The sequence below is a fragment of the Medicago sativa genome, chromosome 5 (genome assembly GCF_051527215.1).
Source record: "Medicago sativa cultivar Bolivia chromosome 5, Bolivia_mono, whole genome shotgun sequence".
In the NCBI taxonomy this organism is placed as follows: Eukaryota; Viridiplantae; Streptophyta; class Magnoliopsida; order Fabales; family Fabaceae; genus Medicago; species Medicago sativa.
In genome coordinates this window covers 13395464-13407415 of record NC_140753.1, presented here as the reverse complement: position 1 = coordinate 13407415, position 11952 = coordinate 13395464, and the positions used below count along the sequence as shown (strand labels likewise).

Genomic DNA, 11952 nt, shown 5'->3' with positions numbered 1-11952 from the left:
TCGCGGTCAACTGACCCACACTTTTCAACCAGCTAACCCCGTAGCCTTCGACATCAAGACAACTGTCCTCAACGGTTTGAGGGACAAGCAATTCGATGGGACTGAAGCTATGAGTCCTCATGAACACTTGAGCCGCTTTGCTGAAACCTGCGAGTTTTGTGTGCAACCTGCCACCGTTACTGAAGCACAAAAGAAGCTAAGGCTATTTCCTTTCACCTTGACGGGAAGAGCAAAAGATTGGTTGCTAACAATACCGAACGGGACTGTCCAAACATGGGAAGAGTTAGAGCTGAAGTTTTTGGAGAAATATTTTCCTATGTCTAAATATTGGGAAAAGAAGATGGAGATCTCTAACTTCAAGCAAGGAGAAGGTGAATCATTGTATGATGCTTGGGAGCGATTCAATTTGCTTCTCAAGAGATGCCCTAATCATGAGTTCACCGAGAAGCAATACCTCCAAATCTTCACTGAGGGGGTAACACCAAACACTCGAATGTTCTTAGATGCTTCCGCGGGAGGTAGTCTCAAGAGCAAAACTGATCATGAAGTTCAAGCTCTAATTGAAAACATGGCTGGCAATGAGTATCGTGATCAAGCTAAAAAGAAAGAAAGAGGAGTGTTTGGGGTGAGTGAACAAACTGCTATCCTTGCTAACCAAGCAGCTATGAATAAACAAATCGAAGCTCTAACTAAGGAGTTTCAAGGCTTCACTTTGGCTCAAAAGCAACAACAAGTGGCTGCAATCAAATGTGACTTATGTGGTGAAGAACATCCCAACGGTGAATGTGTTCCGGAAGGATCAAATGAAGAAGCTAACTTCATGGGAGGTTATCAAAGGCAGAATCAATACTACAATTCAGGCATCAACAAGCATCCCAATCTAAGCTACTCAAATAACAATGCTTTGAACTCTCAGATGCTCACTCCTCCTCAACAACAACAAAGGAAGCCATCAGCTCTTGAGGAAACTATGATGAACTTCATGAAGATGACTCAAGGCAACTTTGAAGAGATGAAGAAGAGTCAAGAAGCTGAAAGAAAGAACAATGAAGCTTCTAGGAAGATGCTTGAAACTCAACTGGGGCAATTGGCTAAGCAGTTGGCTGAACAAAACAAAGGCGGATTCTCAGGTAACACTAAAGATAATCCTAAGAATGAGTCTTGTAATGCCATTGAATTGAGGAGCAAAAAGGTTTTGACACCTTTAGTTCCAAAAGCTCCAAAGAAAGTTGATGAAGTAGTTGAGGTAGAGGAGAATGATGTAGTTGAAAAAAATGATGAGGGTGTAGTTGAAAAAGAAAATGATCATGGAGTAGTTGAAAACGAAAGGAAGAAAAAAATAGAGGGAGAAAAAAGTGAGAAGTTAATTGATGAAGATTCAATCTTGAGGAAGTCGAAGAGTCAAATTTTGAAAGATGGAGACAAACCACAGGTTATTCCATCATATGTGAAGCTTCCATACCCTCACCTTTCGAAGAAGAAAGAAAAGGATGAAGGCCAATTCAAGAAGTTCATGCAACTTTTCTCACAACTTCAGGTGAATATTCCTTTTGGTGAAGCTCTTGATCAAATGCCGTTGTATGCTAAGTTCATGAAAGACTTGTTGACTAAACGAAGGAAGCCTAAGGATGATGAGAATATTGCACTTTCTGAAAATTGTAGTGCTATTCTTCAAAAGAAGCTGCCACCTAAGCTGAAGGATCCTGGTGCTTTTACTATCCCTTGTTCAATTGGACCGGTAGACATTGGTAGAGCTTTATGTGACTTGGGAGCAAGTATAAATCTGATGCCACTTTCAATGATGAAGAAGCTTAAGTGTGGGGAACCAAAACCAACAAGAATGACCATTACTTTAGCTGATCGGTCAATCTCTTATCCCTTCGGTATACTTGAAGATGTACTAGTCAAGGTTAATGACTTGGTGTTCCCAGCAGATTTTGTGGTCCTAGATATGGCTGAAGATGAAGAAATGCCACTCATTCTAGGAAGACCTTTCCTTGCAACTGGTCGTGCTTTGATTGATGTTGAACGTGGAGAGCTAATGTTGAGGTTCCATAAGGAGCAGGTAGTCTTCAATATCTTTGAGGCAATGAAGCACCAAGATGAGAATCCCAAATGTTACCGAATTGACGTTGTGGAAGAAACAGTCGAAGATAAATCCCTTGAATCTCAACCTATTCAATCTACGGAGGTGGAAAGTGTGGAATCTATAGACAGACAAGAAGTGATGGAAGATGTTGGAATAATAGAGGGTGTTAAGCAACTGGAAGTAAGCAAAGAACAGAAGCAACAACAATCATCAGGAGACATCCGTGACAACAAGTATGGGGGATTGACAACTGGTAACAATGAAATAAAGACTACTACCACTGGTCCAGGTGGTAAATTGGCTTATAAGAGGATTCCCTATGGGATGTGTAATGGGCCGGCTGCTTTTCAATGGTGTATGCTTTCAACTCTCTCTGATACTTTAGAAAGAATTAGGAGGTACTGTGACGAAGGGTTGGCAAGAAACAAGCCTATTGATGAAGCTGTGGACCTAAGGAAGTCTGGTGCACAAGGAACTTTCAAGGGTAAGGAACAAAAGCTGAAACGGTACCGTAAAGGAGGACTCCCAAACAATGAAGAGGGAGCCACATCAACTGATCCTTAGGGATAGTCATCAGTCAAGCTAGTGACGGTAAAGAAGCGCTGAGTGGGAGGCAACCCACTATTTATTTTTCAGGTATGATTTTATTGCTTTCAAAAACAAAAAACACAAAAATATTTTTCTTTTCTTTTAATACAAGGCAGGAAAGTTTTAGAAATTTGTTCAAGGATACCTCTTGCCAAGAAAATCATGCAAGGTACTGATGTCTTGCATGATTCTCTCCTCAAAAGTTTTTCAAAGATTCAATGAACTCAGGCATTTTTCAAGAAAACAAAATTTTTGGCCTGAGGAAGCAAAGAATGCTCCCTGAACATTCAAAATCGCGCCGCGCCTATATATGGCCGCAGCACGATTTTCAGAAGCAGCAAGCATGACTCCCTGTTATACCAAAATCGCGGCACGCCTGGTCATTACCGCGGCGCGATTTTGGCTGTTATATGAAAAAAAAAATAGCCGTTGGACTTATAGCCGTTACTAGCCGTTACAAATTTGCCCGTTATTGCCCGTTACAATGCAAAATCGCGCCGCGCCTTGTATATTGGCGTGCCGCGATTTTGCCCAAACAGCACTATAAAACCTTCACTGTTCATCACCATTTTCATTCCATTCTTCCTAACTTTCTCTACCAAAACTTCCCTAAACTTCTATTCACGAATTTTTATCATCTTCATCTCCTTTTTCACTTCCTAACCATCATCAAACCAACATTCCAATCACAAATTCATCAATCCAAACCACCATCAAACCACAATCATTCAAAACTTTCCCAAACTTCACAAAACTTTCCATTCACCATCTTCCCAAACCACAAATGGCCTCCAACCAAAGAAACACCCGCTCAAAGAAAACCACCAACCCAAAACCATCCACAAGCAAATCCAAACGCCCTCGTGCCGCATCCGAACCACCCGAAAACGCCATCCATTTCATTAATGACCTAGCCCAAGAGTTCCATCAATCTATGAAGAGTTTTGAAGTCATAGGGGAGAGGAAGTTTGATTTCACAAAGCTTGTGAAATATCCTTTCTTTGAGTCTGAATTACGAAGGAGGGGGTGGACGAGATTGAATGAGATGATCGACGAGGCAAACAACAAAACGGTGATCGTCGAATTCTTTGCAAATGCAAGGGTGTCCGATACACCCTTTCAATCTTTTGTTCGAGGAAAGTACATTGATTTCAGCCCGGATGCTCTCAACGCATGGCTGAATGTTCAAGCACCGGAGGAGTGTTGGGTTGAAAAATTGAGGAGGGAGAGATTTGCTATTACGGAGGATACCTTTGATGAGATCATCACCACCATGTGTAGGCCTGGGTCGACTTGGAAAAAGTCCCGGATGCTTACCTATGCGGAGATGCTGCCGGTACCCAAGGCGTGGGTATCATATGTGGTCCAGACTCTTGAGAGTGCATCTTGCACTTCTGAAATTCCTCTCAAGAGGGTGCTTGCTGCCTATGCCATCATCAAGGGGCACCCTATAGATATTGGCCGCCTCTTGGCCAATAGTCTTCATGATCTAGCAACCGGGAACACCACACAATTGGGACATGGAAGCTTAATTAATTGGTTGTGTGAGCAACAGTTGGTGCCGGCTTATGATAGTGATCTCAACACAAGCAATATGAAGCCGATCACCGACTCGGTCATGGATGGGTTTGTCAAGAAATATGAAGGCTACTTGAAGGAGAGAGAGAGGGAGGCAGCGAGGCAACAACAAATGGAGCAAGGAGGGAGTAGTAGCCAAGGGGGTTATGCTCCTCTTCACCCAAAGCTTGAGGAATTTATGCATGTGCAAGCTAATTGGATGAATGAGACTTCGGACCAGCTGTGGGTGAACCGTCCTAGGTTCTCAGCTGCGTTTGCTGCGGAGGCTCAATTGCATATGGGTCCGATTAGTGGGTCTTATGAGAGGTTTGGAGGATCCCGTGAGCGCATGGAGAAATATTTTACACATCAAGAAGAGTATGGGCTGCGCATGAGGAGGGAAATCACTGATGATTTCAATACCACCGAGCAAGATCAAGGGGATGGCATCTTTGAAGGATTGAGGACACCGGGGGCTGGACACTTGGATGATGATCAGGACATGGGCTGATCTACTGATGGATTAGCATTTTCTGCTTTGTATTTTATTTTTCTGTCATTTTTCTTTTAATGTATTTTCTTTGTATTTTCTTTTTAATGTCGAAGTCCATTGAACTTATTTCCCTATTGTAATTGCTCCTGCACTTGTTTATTATTAATGAATTTGTTTTGTTTCATGTGACCTATTCCAGTTTAGTAACAGTTGTTTGATGAAACGGTATTCCAAAAGTTCTAAAGGAGGGGTGACTTGATTCAAAGGCGAAGTGTACGGCGTTGCTAGGTAGTCACATACTCCCAGAAATCTCAGCCATAAGGTTCATTGCCAAATCTTGTTTTTCAATTTACTTATATTTAGATTAGTTTTCCATGCAACTACATTTCTAGAACTTGCATTGTTTCTCTATTATTGATTGGTCTTTGTCAATTACACACTGAGGCAAAAGTGCTTGGTCCTGTGAGCCTTTTTGAAGCCTACCCTGTTTTAATTTGTTAAATTTATCCTTTCTTAACCAATTGTGAGCCGGTAGGATTAGAACTTTTTGTTCGGTGACAAACTACATTACAAGCCTAGAGACTTTTAGGACTTGTCCCTTAATGTATTTTCTGAGTTAAGGCATTGTAGAATGTTGCTAAAGATTAAGTTTGGGGTTGCTATTGGAATTTGCAACCAACTAAGTTTGGGGTGGGGGTACTAGAGAATTAGAGAACAAAAATGAAATTGACATGCAAAATACACACAAAAATGGTGTATCAAAAAAAAAAAAAGAAATTGAATGATGAAAAAGGGACAAAACATCTAAAATCCGAGTAACTTCAAACTCGAGTGTCCCTAAATGTTAAAAATGTTCTCTAGTACCTTTGCAGTGATTGTATTTCCACAAGGTGAATGAATGAAGGAATGAATTTTGTGCTTTAACTTCCGTAGGAATGCCTAACTCAAATTTTTTTGTAGCCTACTTATCCAAATATATCCCACCTTTCACCTAAGCCCCGTTATAACCCTAAAGACCTCAAAAGTGTGTAATGATATTGACTTTGATTGGTATTTAGAAACTTTTCAAGCGTATGGTAATATGTAGACCTGCATGTCGACTGGTAGAACCCTGTTTCAATTTGATGCGAGGAGTTGTGAATTGGTGGATGCGAACAAGTCAAACTAGCTCATCTTTAGCTAGAAGGAGAATGAACTTTTGGGTACTATCGTTTTGTCAGGTAACTGTTATTTTACTGTCGTTTGTCACTGTTGCAAGCAAATTCCTTGAGGACAAGGAATGGTTTAAGTTTGGGGTTGTGATGACATTCTGTCATTACGTAATATTAGGGACTTATTGTGACATTTTGATAGAGTTCTTATGCAATTTCTACTGTTCTGGAGTGCAAAAAGCTTAAATGTTGAAGTCTGTTCGAAGGAAATCGCGCCACGCCAATTTCAAGCCGTGCTGCGATTTTTGAAGCAAAAATACACACTTCCTGTAAAGAGGAAATCGCGGCACGCCAATTAACAAGGCGCGGCGCGATTTTGATGGGTCAGGCCCATGACTTCTATAAATACTGCACTCAAGCTGAAGAACAAGGGGGTTACGATTTTGGAGAGCAAAGTGCGATTTTGAGACATCGGAGACGGCTAGAAGGGCGATTTCTTCAACCTTTTACCAATTCATGTATGTTTTAATTATTTCATTGATTATGCTATTTGTAAACTCGATTATGAGTAGCTAAATCTCTTAGAGATTAGATCCGAGATGAATCTTTGTAACCCTAATTGACACATGTTGCTGTGAAACTCTATTTTGTTTATGAATTCAATTCTAGTTTATTCAATTCAATTGTTCTTAATGCTTTTTATATCTTGATCACATATAACTTGATTTTGTGAGAACGAATGACCACTGACCATGGCTTTCGACTTAGACCTAATTGAATTGTTCTAATAAACAGGGTTAGTCTAGGAATAGATAATCGTTTGTTAGTGATAATAGGTTAACGTTCGGTAAAACCTTCAAGAATTATTAGACCACCTAAGGAATTAGGGGCTGTAGTTTAAGAAGAGGGTCCTAACTCAAGGGATTGATTAGGGCTAATTTGTTAATCATCGTAAACTAGAAGAGGGTTCATAACAAATAGGTGCAGTAGACCAATTAGGGGAACTTAGAGGATTCGACGGATCTGATCTCATCTTTCTCTCATATTTTCTTAATCAAATCTTTATTCTCTTTTATTTGATTTCATAAAATCAAACCAAATCTTCTGCCTAGTGGCAAACTAAAAATAAACTTTACACATCCTAATTATATAACGAAATTGAATTATTGAAGTTAAAAACAGTCCTCGTGGGATCGATATTTTTACTACTTCGATAGTATTTGGTGCACTTGCCAGAGATCTATCAGTAGTACTCACCACCTCTAACTGTTCAATTTCAATTTTCTCAGGCCACTGTGCCGTTAACTTACAATTAGATCGAAAATTTCATCAAAGTTGTACCATATCATGAAACAAAATAAAGATTGTTATGAAATATGTAGATTTGATCTCCAAATTATGAGGGAAAAGTTATACATATAAATACCTGTTCTAAACGACAGGATAAAGGAAAACATGAGGTGATCATGGAGCAAAAGGTCTGATACATTCATTCATTGGTTTCTACAACTACAAGAGAATTTGATTTGAGTAAGACACTAGAGGCTTTTCTGCAAAAAAATTAGTCATCGGTAAGACCTAATGGATCAGATTTCAACTAATTTTCTCATAGCATTTAATTTGGAACCCATAACATTAGTTCAAAGAAAAAGGATTAGATTTCACAACTGAAATATGATTGGTTATACTGCATTACATGCCTACATTCGCGCGGCCCCTCCAACTTTAGTTCCAAACTTGTGTAATAAAACACTTTGTCTGCTAGCTAGCACCGTGACTCTGAATCATAGCATGTTAAGTTAGGACACTGCATAAGATTATATATATAATGTACTATAACAATCATTATGCATTAGATTATATAATTAAAAATGTCTCTAGAAGAAACTTTGATAATTGGAAGACTGTGAACGGTTTAGGAATAATCTAATTTGGTTCCATATTAACTAATATTGAATGCATTGCATCGTTGAAGTTTTCACTTAGAATTGTTCAGGATATGATAAACAAAGTTTTAACCCTGTCAACTTAGATGCTGCCAAATTTATGTTTAAAGTTTAAGGCAAAAATAATGAGTGGTGACTTAGCAGCAAATTTCCTAATACCGCATTGTTCATAAGAGGAGTATGATTGAAGTTATATAAACAATCAAGCTTAATCTATATTTAAAACCATCTTTGTCTTTGAGCTTTGGGAAATGACGTAGAAAGTACTAACCGAGACACGTCTATTTCTAGTTGATAATTATTTTCAAATTTCTAAATCCTCTCTTAGATCTGGGTTCGACTTAATCCTTTTGAGAGTTTTTGGAAAGACTTCGCTAAGGATTAAGTCCTACAATTTTAGTTCAAATTTTATTTTTCAAAAAGTAGAATCTTTAATTGTAATTAAACTGTGTTATGTTTAGATAAAAGATCCTTCCCAATTATGTTCAAAGAAATACCATGTTAATAATTTTAACCATTTAACTACAGTACATACAACTAGTATATCCATATTTCAAAAGTTTACATAAATTCATGATTTTAACTAATTTCCTCATAGCCTTTGGAATGCACATCATTAGTTCAACAAAAGTTATTGGATTCCAATACTACAATATGCTTAGTTATGTATATTTTATCTATTTGGATCCTAATCGAGGTGGAAAATTTGTGAATTAGTGTATAAACTGTATATTTTAACTAATTTGTGAATTAGTGTATATAACCTGTGTGCATACAACTTGCAAAAAGTATGTTGATACGTGAGTGATAATATAAGTCCCACATCGGAACCTTAAGAATGAATAAAAATGGAGCATGCGATATAAAACAGAAGCGTGCCTAGTAACTCAATATATCGATTCTCAAAGATGAACTAAGAGAAACTTTATTTAATTCGGATGATTAGCGCTTTATGATTAGCGCTTTAAAGTATGTTTGAAGAACAATCTTTATGACGTTTTTCCAAGCCTAATCATTCAAGTTAATTATTGTTTGTTTTAGTTATTAATAGTGTAAGTTTTCGAATAAGCCCGTCATGTTATGTTATGAGTTTTATGTTATTTAGCTCATGCTCCCTTGTCAATATTGTTGAGTCACAATATCTAGATTAGGGAGAATCGAAACTGAGGGATATACATAAAGGAAAGTTCAAGAAATTAAAGATACTTGAAGTTACATTTTTGTGGGAACCAGTAATGGGGATACCTCTTAGGCTTTGTTTGCGAGTTTTAAGGGGAAGGAAAGGAAAGACTTAGGAGGGGAAGGGAAGGAAAGGGAGGGAAGGGAGAAAGGAGGGAAAACCTTCCCCTTGTTTGGGAGTTAAAAAACCAACAAGGAAAGGAAATGGAGGGTTTATGTTATAATTTTACTATTTTACCCTTTTTTTTTCTCTTAAAAACAATACATTGTGTTATACTTTGTAATTTATCTTGAAATTTATTCAAAGCAACTTATCTCATAAAAAGTAAATTATTACAATTATTACGATCTATTTTTAAAAAACAGCTTATTTATAAAAATAAAAAAAAAGCTTATTACGATCTCTTTTTTAAAAAACAGCTTATTCAAAACAACTTATTTATACAAAACAACTTATTATGATATCTTTTTCAAAAAACAACTTATTCAAAACAACTTATTTGTCCAAAACAACTTATTACGATCTCTTTTCAAAAAACAACTTATTCAAAACAACTTATTTATGTAAAACAACTTATTACGACCTCTTTTTCAAAAACAAATTATTCAAAACAACTTATTTATCCAAAACAGCTTATTACGATCTCTTTTTTAAAAACAACTTATTTAAAACAGCTTATTTATACAAATCAGCTTAATACGATCTGTTTTTCAAAAACAACTTATTCAAAACAGCTTATTTATACAAAACTGCTTAATACGATCTCTTTTTCAAAAACAACTTATTCAAAACAGTTTATTTATCCAAAACAGTTTATTACAACCTCTTTTCAAAAAACAGCTTATTTATGCAAAAACAGCTTATTATGATCTCTTTTTCAAAAACAATTTATTCAAAACAGCTTATTTATACAAAACAACTTATTACAACCTCTTTTCAAAAAACATCTTACTTATGCAAAAACAGCTTATTACCACGTCTTTATCAAAAACAGCTTATTCAAAACAGTTTATTTATCCAAAACAGTTTATTACAACCTCTTTTCAAAAAACAGCTTATTCAAAACAGCTTATTTATACAAAACAGCTTATTACGATCTCTTTTCAAAAAACAACTTATTCAAAACAGCTTATTTATTCAAAACAGCTTAATACAACTTCTTTTTCAAAAACAACTTATTGAAAACAGCTTATTCATCCAATAAGTTGCTTTGCATAAATAAGTTGTTTTTGAAATAGAGATTGTAAAAAGCTGTTTTGGATGAATAATCTGTTTTTTGAAAAAGAGGTCGTCATAAGCTGTTTTGGATGAATAAGCTGTTTTGAACAAGCTGATTTTGAAAAAGAGGTCGTTAAAAGTTGATTTGCATAAGCTGTTTTCGATGAATAAGCTGATTTTGAAAAAGAGGTCGTTAAAAGTTGATTTGCATAAGCTGTTTTCGATGAATAAGCTGATTTTGAAAAAGAGGTCGTTAAAAGCTGATTTACATAAATAAGCTGTTTTGAATAAGCTGTTTTTTGAAAAGAGGCTGTAATTAGCTGTTTTGGTTAAATAAGTTGTTTTGAATAAGCTGTTTTTGAAAAAGACGTGGTAATAAGCTGTTTTTGCATAAATAAGCTGTTTTGAATAAGCTGTTTTTTGAAAAGATGTCGTAATAAGCTGTTTTGGATGAATAAGTTGTTTTCAATAAGTTGTTTTTGAAAAAAAAATCGTAATAAGCTGTTTTGAATAAGCTGGTTTTGAAAAAGACGTGGTAATAAGCTGTTTTGTATAAATAAGCTGTTTTGAATAAATTGTTTTTGAAAAAGAGATCGTAATAAGATGTTTTGCATAAATAAGCTGTTTTGAATAAGCTGTTTTTTGAAAAGAGGTTGTAATAAACTGTTTTGGATAAATAAGTTGTTTTCAATAAGTTGTTTTTGAAAAAGAGATCGTAATAAGCTGTTTTGCATAAATAAGCTGTTTTGAATAAGCTGTTTTTTGAAAAGAAGTCGTAATAAGCTGTTTTGAATAAGTTGCTTTTGAAAAAGAGATTGTAATAAGCTGTTTTGGATGAATAAGCTGTTTTCAATAAGTTGTTTTTGAAAAAGAGGTCGTAACAAGCTGTTTTTGATGAATAAGCTGTTTTGAATAAGCTGATTTTGAAAAAGAGGTCGTTAAAAGCTAATTTGCATAAATAAGTTGTTTTTTGAAAAGAGGTTGTAATAAGTTGTTTTTGATAAATAAGTTGTTTAGAAAAAGTTGTTTTGAAAAGAGATCGTAATAATTAGGTTATATCTAATATTGTCAATTTGAATTATTATGAGGGCAAAATTGTCAATTTGTATGTTTAACCCCCCAAAACCCCCCAATTTGGGGGAACTTTAAAATTGAACAAATGAAGCCCTTCTAAACCCCCCAAAACCTTTCCCTTGTTTTTTAAAACTCGCAAACAAGGGTTTACCTCTCCATAAGCCTTTCCTTCCCCTCCCTTCCCCTCCAAAACCCAACTCGCAAACAAAGCCTTAGTGTAGATTTATAATGATGATCGTCTTTAACGAAAATTATGCTGACACTTGAATGTTTTTTGGTATGTAATAATATAAGTTCCACACAGGACAGTTGAGAATGAATAATATAGAACATAGGTTATAAAAGAGTTGTGCTATAACATTCCCTTCCCATCATATTTAATTTTTCTGGATCTAGATGACTAGTGTTTTTAACATTCTTTTTTCAAGAATCTCTTTAACATTAGAATAAGTGTTGAAAAGAAACCATTTCTAAAATGCACTAGGGTAATTTAGTTCTCTGCAGATATTTAAGTTAGAGAAGTTAAGCGTCTTTGTCATAAATGTTTGTGGATATCTAATTTTTCTCCTAGGCCTAATTGGAGTCTACAACATTTTTCTTTTTATCTTTCAAAAAAAAAAAAAAAAGCATGTGAGAATAGGGTTCAAGCTCTCAAG

General features: G+C 35.9%; 1 non-coding gene across 1 annotated transcript; it reads right to left on the bottom strand.

Moving 5' to 3' along the window:
• Positions 1–332: 332 nt before the first annotated feature.
• Positions 333–438, bottom strand: LOC146920233 (small nucleolar RNA R71). Its single transcript, XR_015013057.1, has one exon. It is a non-coding gene; the product is annotated as a small nucleolar RNA R71 (small nucleolar RNA).
• Positions 439–11952: the final 11514 nt, after the last annotated feature.